Source organism: Mesoplodon mirus (genome assembly GCF_964341445.2).
Source record: "Mesoplodon mirus genome assembly, chromosome: 4".
Lineage (NCBI taxonomy): Eukaryota > Metazoa > Chordata > Mammalia > Artiodactyla > Ziphiidae > Mesoplodon > Mesoplodon mirus.
In genome coordinates, this window is record NC_138979.1 from 126,149,118 (window position 1) to 126,162,699 (window position 13,582).

Consider the following 13,582-nt stretch of genomic DNA (forward strand, 5'->3'; position numbering starts at 1 on the left):
ATTCTTGTAAAATGTATACTAAAGTATCCAGTATCATTATTAAATATTTCTTCTTTTTCTAATGGTTTGAAACACCAACTTTTTTATATACCAAATTACATATATACAAGAGTCTGTTTTCAGATATTTTTGTTTGTTTCGTTACTATATTTGCCTGTTCCTGCACTAAGTTTACACTTTTAAATAATAGAACATCATAGTATGCTTGATATCTGATAGAATAAATATTCATTTTTACTTTTCTTTTCAAAAGTGTTAAAGGTCTATTTTTGCTCATTTTCTGCTTCACGTGAGTTTTAGAATCAGCTGGTCACGTTCCATTAAAGATCCTACTGGAATTTCAACTGATAGTACATTAGCTCATAGATTAAAATCTTTATCCTAGGAAGTCTTCCCAATCAGAAACTGTTCTATCCATTTTCTTGAAGCCTTTTAAAAAATAGTCTTCTTCATATGGGTCTTGGAAATTTCTTGTTATATTTATTTCTGATGTTATAGTTTTTGCTTCTTCTGTGTATGAAAATCTTTTTCCATTGCACTGATTGTTATGAATGTACCAGTTAGGGATACGTTTGGCCGCAAACAACAGAAAGCCAGCAGCGGCTTAAAGAAACAGGAGTTTATTTTAGTCACATAACAAAAAGGCCAAAGGTAAGCAGTTGCCAGTGTTGGTTTAGCAGCTTGATGATAGCAGGGGATCTGTCTCTTTTGCATCTTGTGCTCTTATCTTCAAAAGATGCCCACTGCAGCGCTAGCCCCTGTCAGCATTCTGACAAGAAGGAGAAGGGAGGGGTAAGTTGTGAAGTCTGTATCAGGAATGCATAGCTCCTCTAGAGACATGGCTCACCTCTCACTGGCCAGGTGTGTCACTCCACCACCTCCAGGTGGCAAGGGAGGCTATAGGGGCCAAGGGGGGTAAGAATGAGGGTTAAGTTGGCCAAACAACAGTGTCTCCACACCTGGCTTGTACTATAGCTATTGCTTTGTGTTTGTTGATCTTATATCAGCTGCTGTACTAAACATTATTGTTAATTTTAAGAACATTTCAATTGACTCCCTTACATTGTCCAGGTAGAAGTTTGTATGTCTACTGACAGTCTGTCTCTTCCTTTTAGGAGCTGTACCTCATTTTTTAAAATATTTGGGTTTTTTTGTATTAAAAAAAATTTTTTTATTGGAGTATAGTTGATTTACAATGTTGTGTTAAATATATTTTTCTTTTTGCTCTTATTGTACTGGGCAGTATCCGATTTTCGTCTTATGGGTGCAATCGCCTTTTAAGTCTTTTTGAAGATTTTCATCAGAATGATTTTTTTCTGTTTTCTTTCATTCCTTTAATTATCTTTAATCCTCAGGGAATCTCCTCATCGTTGTTTCTGTTGTGAAATGCTATTAGTTTTCCTTCAGTATCTGGTAAATCTCAATTTATTTAACATAAATAATGATGGAAAGACTAGGTTCATTAATATAGGCAGCTAATACAGGTCTCCTCTGAAGAAGTATCCACCTGTTTCCCCTGCCTGGGGGGCTGACCAAGACTGGCAAGCTTTGTTTGAGGTGCACAGGCTTGGAGCAGCAGGCTATGGGCGGCCCCTTCAACCACTCCCCATGGCCAAAATGAGGAGGGCCAAGTTCTGATGCTGAGGCAAGCGATGCATTTACCTCCCCATCACACCTTCCCCTTCCCCGCCTGTTCTAAAGGTCTGTAGTTACTTACATTCCACCTTCCTCCTTTTTCAGTGCCTTGCACCCACACAGGAAGCCCACAGTCAGGATATTTCTTAAGAGAGATGTTCGGAGGGTTTAGCCAGGGGTTAAAAGCAGCTGCTGCCAACAGCTCTGCATAAACAAGGAGAAAAGGGACACCTGCCAGCCTCTGCTGTTCCAAGGGCAGTTCTTTAGTGAACCCTCAAGTCCCCTCCAGGGCCTCCTCTTAAGAGTGAGACTTCTCTGAATTTATACTTCTCTCCTACTCCTGGTTTGGGCTGTGGTTCTTTCCCTCAGATCCTGTTCTTAGTCAATACCATCCATCTCCTTTGCTTTTCTATTTTCTAGGATTCTTCAGAATTTCTTGTCTGCTGACAAAAATTTCTTTTATATTTTAGTATGCTAATGAATGTATTCTGTTAAAATATCTGTTTTTTAGATATTTCAGGGGTTGTGGCCAGGAGTAGATGCATGTGTTTGGTCTGCCATCTTGATCCACACTTCTCTGGAGAGATACTTAGGAAATAATTTACATGTGGCCAATTGGCTCTCCTTCACAAAGCAAACAAAATACAGCTGTGTGGTGATTAATTGTTAAGTAACCGTTCTGTACTTTGTAAATCTTTCAATAATAAAACAATGTCATTTGGGATTAACATATACACACTGCTATATATAAAATAGATAACGAACAAGGACCTACTGTATAGCACAGGGAACTATACTCAATATTATGTAATAACCTATAAGGGAAGAGAATCTGAAAAAATAGATACACATGTATGTATAACTGAATTGCTTTGCTGTACACCTGAAACTAACACAGCATTGTAAATCAACTGTACTTCAATTAAAAAAAATAATCTAACTTCATCTTCAATATTCTATATCTAGATCTCATGCACCTCTAAAATTCAATTTTTAGCCAATTTTCTTAAAAAAAAACACACAAAGAAACAAAAACAACTCCCAAACCACTGTCAGCTTGATGTATAATGATGCATTTTTTTTTAAAATCTAAGTTAAATTTTAGTATTAAAATCTAAGTATTTATTTATTTATTTATTTATTATTTATTTTATTTTATTTTTTTTGTGGTATGTGGGCCTTGCACTGTTGTGGCCTCTCCCACTGCGGAGCACAGGCTCCAGACGTGCAGGCTCAGCGGACATGGCTCAAGGGCCCAGCCGCTCTGCAGCATGTGGGATCTTCCCGGACCGGGGCACGAGCCCGCGTTCTCTGCATCGGCAGGCGGACTCTCAACCACTGTGCCACCAGGGAAGCCCTAAGTATTTATTAATAACAGCTTTATTAAAGTATTATCTGCATTTATTTAAAGTGTAGAATTTGCTAATTTATGACTTATGAGTGTACCTATGAAACCATCATCACAATCAAGATAATGAACATATGCATCACCCACAAGAGTTTTCTTGTGCTCTTTTGTAGTTCCTTCCGCCTGCCTTCCCCAACCCCACCCCTGTCTCCAGGTAACCTCTGATCTGTTTTCTTTTTTTTTTTTTTTTTGTATTTTTTTATTTTTTTTTATTTTTGCTTTATAACAAATTTAATCAGTTATACATATACATATGTTTCCATATCCCCTCCCTTTTGCGTCTCCCTCCCACCCTCCCTATCCCACCCCTCCAGGCCGTCACAAAGCACCGAACTGATCTCCCTGTGCTATGCGGCTGCTTCCCACTAGCTATAATGATGCATTTTTAAGCTTTATTTCGAAGAAATAAATGTTGATACTTTAAAGCACCAATTCAATATTTCTCAGTGTTTTCCCCCACCCCAAATTGGTGTTTGTCTGCATTCTGTGTGCTTGTCCCCCCTTGGGGACAATTTCTTTAAAAAAAATTTTTTTAAGTAGGTATTTTCTGACAATACAAAATTTCCTAAACGTGATGTTTAAATAACATTGATGCCCGGGAATCATCGAAAGAAGTTCAATTTACTGTATTTTGTTGTTCTTTCTTTTCCTTTCTTTCGGATGGGGGTAGAAGAATTTTTTCTGTTTTCTTCAGCAATGAAATTGTCCGTTAAAGGAAGCTATTATATTATCATGGCAATATATTTTATTTTATGTTCAGCTTACTTCCAGAGGTGACTGCCTGTCCAGCAAGAAAGCCCTGGAAGCTCATCTAATCACTAGATTGACAAATTTCACTGCAAAATGAGGACTAACTTCCTTGTTTACTGTGGAATGTTGGATCAAGTTGTCATCACCATAAACTCATGGCAGAATGTGTAGAATTATATTTGAAAATAAAAAGGGATGAAACATGCTTGTTTCAATGGTGGGCTCTGTTTTCTCATCCTCAAAAACTTGATGCTCATCATATTAAAATGCTAAAAAATTGTGCCACATGAAACAAGCATCCAAAGGTTCTAAGCAAAACACCATGCCCTGAAATTAGTAAAGTTAAATGGCATCTATAATTCAAAGCTTTTCTAATATAGTATTGCCAAAGATTCCACAAATGAGAACACCTTCTTAATTCTCTCTACTTATTTTATTCATCTACTTATTTTATTTGGAAGGGACAGTAGTATTATAACCTATGATGCAGATGACACTGAGAAAATAGTCAGGCTAGAAATGATTGAATAGCTCAGTACAACAGACTTAAAAATAATTGCTAATATCCCTTAGCTTTTAGTTCCAGGACCTATTAGTTTACTATTACTGACTTAAAAATATATTTCTATCACTTTCCTCAGAGGAAAGGAAGTTATTAAATACATGAATATAACTCAGTCCACATTGGCCTAGCTTGTAAGATAGAGTTTGGAGGGAGAATAAGTTGAATTATTTGCTAAATGGGGCTTTAGGATTATGCTTGAGGAAATAACACTTTCACATATGGATTTCACTCTGGTTAGTTTTTGATTATGGTTTCTACATTTATTACCGAGTGTTCAGTATACTTAGAACTGGGCATCCCAATGACCAAGAGAAAATGTAAGAGTCTTTGGACAAGCACTCTTGTTGGGCCAGGAATGCTGTCAGAATTTCCTCAAAAAAGCGATCTGAATGTTTGTCTTTATTCTAATTTAAATCACATGGTGATTTGCTAAGGCTTTAAAAATGCAGTTTAATCCTGTTCAGTTTCCAAAGAGGGGTGAACATACAATGAAATGAATTAACTAGGCCAATCATAATCAAACACTGCAGAAAACCAGGCAGACTCACCATATGCCAAGGGTTTTGCAAACAGATCTCGTCCTCCCTGACACTGTGTGTGTGTGTGTGTGTGTGGTAACTGGGGGAGGTAAGATATCCCTTAAGGAAGGATCATCACTCCTTTCAGAAGATCTGTTCCTATGACTTTCAACAAAGCATCACCAAAGTTGTCATTGTATTGTGAGTAGCTAAATTCTTCTGGGAGCTGAAGACAAAGTTTGAAGCCAAAATGAAGACAGCCTCTTCTCACCTCATACTTGACTAAAGGTGACACTCTTATTCGCTCTGAGGAGAATTTGTTCATCTGAAAAAACGGCCTTGTATCTTGAACAATCACTGAGTATTCTCTAAACTCAAGCTAAGAAATGCTGCTTTGAAGTGGGGCAGTAGGATAACAACAAGAAGAGAAGATCCGGAGTAAGACAACGTAAGCCTAGAGGCTGGCTGTGCTACTGATTACCTGTGTGCCCTTGGGCTTAAGTGAATTTATGAGTGACTCAATTTCAGTGAGCTTTGGTTTTTCTCATCTGTAAAATGGGGATAATAACCTCATGGTGTTGATGTTAGGATTAAGTGAGATCATATAAGTGCTTAGCACACCGCATGACACATTGTAAATGCCCGATGAACATTAACAATCGTTAGTACTATTATTATTAAAACAGTCAAAAACACTAAAACTTTTCTTCGTGCAACAAATACTAATTGTGCGTTTACTAAATGTGAAACCTTACTGGAGACTGGGAATCAAGACTGCATCTCTGTTGGCCACAGATGTCAATTTCTGCTTCCTGATCTTACTTTAAAGGCAACACTTTATGGTGCACCATCCACTTTTACAGATCAACCCATTGCCACATTAAAAAATGTTGAGACTCGTGTATTTTAGTTATGCTTAATGAACAGCTACAGCAACAACGAATAAAGAAATTCAAGTACACTTCAACTGACTTGTCTCAAAACATGGGTAGTAAGTAGTGTTGCAATCGGGATTGTAGAAGAAAGAAAGGGGCCAGTATCACACGCCTCTGTGATGCTTTTGCACAGGTTATGATTTTTATTTTTTGTTCCCCTCTGTCTTTTAAATCTGACACACGCTAAGATTTTCATGTCCGTAGCTACCACCTTCTAAGATGCAGGCTTGCGTCTGTATGAGCGTGGAATCCCCTTGACAGTTATGTTTGCTCATGCATCTCTAGCAAGTGGAGAAAGAATCACATCAGGCTATGGGGTGTGAGCCGTGTCTCACTCATGCCCCCCCACCCCCAGAGTGAGTGCACTTTGAGGTCCACCTTCCCGGAGAATGTGCTTTGGAGCACAGTAACTGTGGGCTGGGGACTTGTCTGGGCTTCCCATTAATCTCTGAAGATGGAAGGGTAATCCCTTCACAAATATGGGAATGGGGGCTGCTCTGAGGCTGGCAAATAATAAACAATGAGGGTTTTTTTTTTTTTTTTTTGTCCTGGATTCCTCCAGCCCTCCTCTCTGCAGTCCTCAGCAATAACTTAGCCCTTGTCTTCCTCTCTGAAGGATTTAAATGGAATGACCTTAATTCTCGCTTTGTTTGCACTCTATCTTTTAAGGAGCTGCAATGAAGACCAAGACAAACAGTAGATTAACAGTGGTACCTTTTATAAAGCTGATTAGTTCCTGAAATATGCTGAAAGGAAACAAAACCAAAAAGAAAGAAAAAAAAAGAGTGGAATGGGGGCTGAGACAGAAGCCTTTGTCGGTGAGTTTGAAATAGCTCCGTTCCTTTCAGTGGCTGCAGATATTGACCTTCCAGTGAAATATTTCCTTTGTGTGTGAAGGCTCTGACAGGATAGCATTTATAGTATTAAGCAGGTGCCTGGTAAGTGTTTCTAAACAAATATTACTTCACTGCCTAATTTTGGTTTAAGGGGAGAGTTGTACTAGGGATGAATTCAGAAAACATTTGATGATGGCTCATCTGCTGCTTCTTGTAGCGGTGCCTTTCAAGTGGCTGACGATGTCAGAATCAGAAGATGCTGTTCCATGTGGAGTCATTAAGAGGAGCACAGCCTCCTAAAATCTCCTTTAGCTTCTCCGGATTTGAAGGAATTTACAGAGAAACTTCCAGACACCTCAGCTACATCCAAATGAAAGCCAAAGCATTAGAGTGTGGCGCTGAAAGTGTGTCTCTGGAAAGAAAAAATATATAAAGCTACACAGAAAATATTTGGGGACATCAGCTTCTGTTTCCTTTAAGGGATGGGAGAATGTTACTGAAATCATTCAATTTAATTTAAAGTTAAATAAAACTGTGAAAGGCTAGGGTGCATTAATAAGATGATGTGTCTGCTAATAATAATAGGATAATTCACATCTTCACGGTCAGAGCAGAAAGCCTCTGATAAGGTCAATCATTAAACTCAATATGTTTCATTCTTTGGTGCCGTCTCACTTAGATTCTCAGCACCACTTGTCTGCCCTTTTTTTCCAGTATGCACCTATATTGCAAATTTAGTTCCGTTAGGTAGTTGCTTGTACCATTATGAAGCTTGATTCCATCATTTTCAAAGTGCCAAGCCATTTAAATACAGTTCAGTCTTTGGTCATATTTAATCCAAACATTTACACACATCCAGCTCCTTCTTATCTTTTTAAATAGAATGCAGGGCTTATTTTTAAATTACATCCTTATTCATGCTCTATGAAAGCATCAAGAGAAACCATCCATGGGATTTAAATTCTGGTCCACAGGTGCTGCTTCCAATTCCTGGCATGACCATTAAATCCTGGCCCCAGCATAACTCTCGGCATGACTCTCTTGTGATGAGGCAGAAAAGATACAATAGAAACAGCTGTTTATTTTTTCTCTGCCAGAAATTATACTACACTTACGTATAATGTAGCTTTTGTTTTCTTCTGTATTTATACCTAATTTAAAGAGCGTTTTAAAATAAGGATCCCCAGAAAAAGGATATCATTGGGAAGTTAAGATGCTTGAAATGGGGCAAGCGCTTACCCAAAACTGAGGTGTGCCTGATTTCTTTCACCACGTGGGGTCAGTGAGATGTGCGTCTATCTACGGGAGGTTTCTGTTGTTACGGTGAGTCTTTCCATGACTTGAGTGCTGTGACTAATACCAGACTGTCCAACAGTCCTGAAGCATCCAGGGTTCTCTTAAACCCTTGAGATTATCTTTTCCACCAATTTCCTCTCCTGTTGGTTTCCAGTATCCGCTATTCATTTCAGCCCTGTAACCAATGCACAGATGCCCTGAAGGTCTAGACACTGTAGCTTTTTTCATCTATTGCTCTGCAGCTACTGGTTCAGTAGGAGATCTCTCTTGCCAATTTGGAAAACAGTTGGACCGAACAACTTTTTGCTTAAACAAACAAATAACGTGGTCTCAACCTACTCTCTCGTTCTGTACTTAAAAAAAAAAAAATTCCTGACAGTGCAGTGAGATCCTGAAATGATCAAAATGGTGTGGTTGTCCTGGGTGCATGTCTTGGACAGGCTGCCGTTTGCTTCCACTCACCTAGAGAGCTCCTGGATAGCCTGAGAGGTTGGTGTGCGTGTGCGCGTTTTAACAAATTTTCAAAAATTGCCGTGGGGAGAGAATAGAAAGAAAGCCCTTCAAAAAGAAGATGATTTTCACAGCATCATCACCAGGAAAACACCCCCACAATGGATATCTTTGAAGTTCAGTCGCCATCTGAACTAATTGGGGAGGAGACGGGGAGCACTTTGAAATTTGCTCACCTTTTATAGCGAGCCTTGGAGAAGTGACCAGTAGCCAAACGCTTCCTGCCATGAGTGGTTTGGGCACCTTCTAAGCAAAGGAAAAGGTCCCTCCAGTTTCTTCTTGTTCATGTCACTGAGAGAGGTCACCACCTTCCCTCTTTCACTTGCCACTTCTGATTGTTGGGTAGGTCCTGCTCCAAAAGTCATCTTTTGTTGTGAAGACATTAATCTTCTCCCCAGTGGTGAAATGCTCGGTAAGAAGGAGGGGTGGAAGCGGGAAAAATGATCTCGAAAGCCTCAAGATCACAGCCAAAGAGCATTGTTTATAGACCTTTACTGAAAATCAACTTCAGTCTGCTGTGTGAATGCACTACATTAAACCAATAACAGACAACAAGCTTGTGAATATTTGGCACGATGATGAAATCGGCTGCAGCCCTCGTGCTGTGGCGGGCAGAGAAGCACAGCCTGGGAAGGGCTGGTACTCCTCCTTGGAGTGTGTCTGTTGTGATTGCTAGCTGGTTTCCACAGATCCTTGCTGAATGTTATATCATTAAACAGTATGAAAGAAAATCAAAATATATGTTTACAGCGTACTAAATAGTAAGTGCCCTTTCAAATGCTCTTTAATGGCTAGGCTTTAAAGTCGTCGTGGAGCACCCTTAGAAAGCAAGAGCGGCATGTTTTGCAGATTTCTGTGGCTGTAAACCACCATGAGGTGCTGAATGAAAGTGCGCTGAGATTTATGAACACCCCGCACTCTACAGAATATGCCTTAAAGGCATATTCACAAAGGGAAAACAGCCCTCTGCCACATCTATTCTTTTTATTATTATTATTATTATTGAAATATAGTTGATTTACAATGTTGTGTTAGTTTCAGGTGTACAGCAAAGTGATTCAGTTATACACAAATATATTTTTTTCCACATTCTTTTCCCTTATAGGTTATTACAAATATTGAGTAGACTTCCCTGTGCTCTACAGTAGGTCCTTGTTGGTTATCCATTCTATATACAGTAGTGTGTTTGCCACACATCTATTCTTGAATTTTAGTTTTTGTTGAAAAACTGATGATGTTTCAGCTGTATTTTCCCAGAACTTGAGTGACAATCAAAGTTTGGTATAACATAGTAATGGATTTACTTCCTGGGGCAATCAAGGAAGGAATTTATGTTTAGATAGTGAGTTTGAGCAGTTTCTAAATACAGAGATACATTTTGCAGTGTAAAAATACAGATATAATTAAGAGCATTTACAGACTAAGTACAGTTCTTGTAGTGTATTGTTGACTGTATATTTGTTATGTTAAATGTGCTAGGGCTCCATGTATGAACAGACACATAGACCAAGGTAACAGAAAAGGAAGTCCAGAAATAAACCAAAAACCCAATATACTTAAACATCTGGAAAAGGAAGCATCTCAAATCTGTGTGTGTTGGCGGGCAGGGGGAGGAGATTTATTGTTGATAACTGGATAGCCATCTGAAAAAATCTAAAGTTTGATCTGTCCCTCATACCATGATCAAGGATAAAGTTAGAAAGGGTGAAGATTAAAAAAAAAAGAAAAGAAAAGAAAAGAAAAAAGGAAAGAGACCAGACAAGTACTACAAAAATGCATGGGAGGGTTTCTTTACAGCCTTGACGTGGGGATGGGAGAGAAAAGACAAGCAGAAGCCATAAAAGATTTGTATGACTACATATAAACCAGAACTTCTGCATGGAAGAAACACCATATGCAGAGTCAAAAGACAACAACTTGGGGAAAATGTTTGTAACTCATAACACAATAGAGCATAAATTTCACAAAAACATAAAGAGCTCCTAGAAATCCATAAGAAAAATATCAATACCCTAATATAAATATGGGCAAAGTATCTCAAGAGAGGATTAACAGGAAAATAAATACAATTGGTTCTGAAACATATGAAAAGATATTTGACCTCACTAATAACAGAAATTTAACTTAAAACTGTAGAGTGGCACTATTTTTTGCCTATCAGATTGGCAGAATTTCAAAAGTTTAACATTACCTTTTGTTGGGAAGGTATGAGTAAACAGGTACATTTGTACACTGTTGATGGGAGTGTACATTGGAACAACTCCTACAGAGGCAATTTGACAATATTCATCAAAGTTACAAATGGAAATATACTTTTTAACCTAGAAATTTCACTTCTGGGATTCTATCTTTCACATATATTTGCAAACATAAAATGACACATACACAAGTTTATTTATTATAAAAGCAAAATATTGAGAATAACGTAAATGTCCATCAATAGAGACTGATTAAATGAATTATAGAACACCCATACAATGGAATACTGTGCTATTGTAAAAAGAAGAAGGGGGAAGATCTCTTATGTTCTGATACAGAAGGATAATCAGATATAGTGTTAAGTGAAAAGTGCAGAACAGTGTGAATAACAAGCTACCATTTGTGTATGCAAGAGGGAAAATAAGAACCTCTGTCAGTATTTTCTAATATTTGCATAAAGAAATTCTGGAAAACTACAAAAGAATCTAACAACAATAGCTGCAGAGGCTTAAGAGAGAACTAGATAGATTTCAGGGGTGGGAGGGAGATTTGTCATACTAAACCTTTTAATCTTTTTCAAGTTATATTTTACAAAATATTACCTACTTAAAACTTTGTATCATTAAAAATTAAATGAAATAGTTAAATAAAAATTAAATCACTTCAAAATCAAATAAAACAAATGAAAAAGTTCACAGTGAAAAAAATGATACCAATACTAATGAAAATAATTGCTGATTAGGGCAGATATATGTCTACCAATGCAATGATGAAAGAAGATTAAGAGCAGTTTTTTATAGGAACTATTATTAATTTGGTCATTGTCTATGATATATCCTTTCATTTATCATATATCTATGCTATATCTCTCCATTTTCTGGTTGAAAAATCTGGAAAATTAAAAATTAAATTGAGGAACGTTTATATTCATTTTGGTTAATTTCAAAAACATTTTTTACCATTTGAATTAAAAGTTCTCCTTTGTAGTCAGCTCTAATCTTTAAAAAATCATTTCCACATTCCCAAAGTAGAAATTGACCCTAACGCTATCTTACCACCAAAAGAAAATTTGCCCAACTCTTCATTTGGCTTCAGTCCTAACTTCCAACATGTTATCTTTGGGTTAAACAGAATGTAAGGTTAAAGTAGCAGAGGCTTGAGAATCAAAGAGTTGATGCTACAATTGTATAGTTAAAAACTATATTTACTCTAAATTGCAAAATGGTAGGTATTGTATGTGATGTTTAAGTTGCAGTGATTGTTCTAGTAATAAATGTAATATTCAGCAGCATTTTTCACAGATTACTCAGTTCATCATTAGTGCCATTTTGCCTCTTTATAATGATGTGCACTTTCCTTTAGAAGGAGCTTGGTTATTTCTTTGGTTGGGCCTATTTGCTCCTTTTTTATGTGAGATTTTTCAATACTATGAAATGATGCAGAGCAAAAAAGGTCCATCCACTTCACTTGTGTTGCCTCCTGTGTTACCTAAACCACAACAGAACAATGACAGACAACAGAGCCTTTCTCCTCGCTAACAATTCAGTCACCATGACAACCAGCAGAAGAACATTGGGCCAGAAAAAAGCATTGAGCTTGAGGGACTAGACTAATCAAAAAATGGAATAACATGGCAACAATTACACTGATGAGCGAGAGGGAAGCTACAGATGAATTCAGACACCTATGGCACTGCAGACTCAACGCATTCAGCATTTTGTGTTTAGTGTCTTGTGTTTCTGAGAGCAGGTAAATAGACAAGATCGAATTGTGTAACAGAATGTCAGTGCTCTAGTTAAATAGAAAATTCCTTTCCTTTGGCTGTGCTACTTCAAGCGCATTGAAGAGGGTTTAGGGGAGATGAGGTTTTGAAGTGAAATGTGTAATGGATACAATATGAGAGCCACAAGGCAATGTTATTTAGTTTTAAAAAAGTAAACTGGGGTATGTCCCCCCCACCCCTTTTTTCAAATATGTAGGCACAAATAAAGGGAGAATGCTGCTGGGTTGGTGGCGACACTGCCTTAAACCCCGCCCTACGTCAGGAACATACATGGTTCACCTCCCCTAACGTGGTTCTGGGCTATATTGATTCCTATTGACCAAATCAAGCACCATGACTTTTAAAAATTGTTTTATTGAAGTATCATTGATTTACAATGTTGTGTTAATTTCTGCTGTACAGCAAAGTGATTCAGTTATACATATATATACATTCTTTTTCATGTTCTTTTCTATTATGGTTTATCACAGGAAATTGAACATAGTTCCCTGGGCTATACGGTAGACCCTTATTGTTTATCCATTCTATATATAATAGTTTGCACCTGCTAATCCCAAACTCCCAGTCCATCCCTCCCCCACACCTTGGCAACCACAAGTCTGTTCTCCCTGTCTGTGAGTTCAAGCACCATGATTTTAGCTGTGTCAGTTCTAATGTCTGGTGGAAGTTAAGCTGAAAGGGGCAGGATGGTTCTGTGGGTCAGATAACAGGAGAAGAGGAGTGTATCCTACTCATCTACTGCCTCCAAAACTGCCTCAGTTTACCTACTTCAGAATTCCCCCCATCCCTGAGGAGGTTAGTATAATGTATATGTGTATTTCTTTTAAATGGCGTTTACACTGGCAACACTTATGGATTGCAGATGCAGTCATTGTGTTGTAAATCGATTCTGCATATGCTGACCTCTGCCTTGATTTCTCTGATTAAACTTTTTCACACTGTTTGTACTTCTTTATGTGTTGAACTTAATTAATTTGGTGGATATTTTTAGTGAATCACATTATCTGGTTTTGATTTATCAAAAGCAAATTTTCTTCCCCTCCCCTAAGCAGAAAAGTTCTAATTAGGATTATTTTATTAAATCATAAACAAGAACAGATATCCTCCTCTCCGAAAAAATGTTAAAAGATTTGAAATATTGTCATTT

At 37.7% G+C, this 13,582-nt stretch overlaps 1 long non-coding RNA gene across 1 annotated transcript in view; it reads left to right on the plus strand.

Annotated features, from left to right (window-relative positions):
* Positions 1-6,568: 6,568 nt before the first annotated feature.
* The window catches only part of LOC309802337, a 104,132-nt gene continuing 97,118 nt past the window's right edge, over positions 6,569-13,582 (plus strand). Inside the window, exon 1 of the long non-coding RNA XR_014293765.1 lies at positions 6,569-6,629. This is a non-coding gene — a long non-coding RNA (uncharacterized lncRNA). The remainder of the gene's footprint in view (positions 6,630-13,582) is intronic.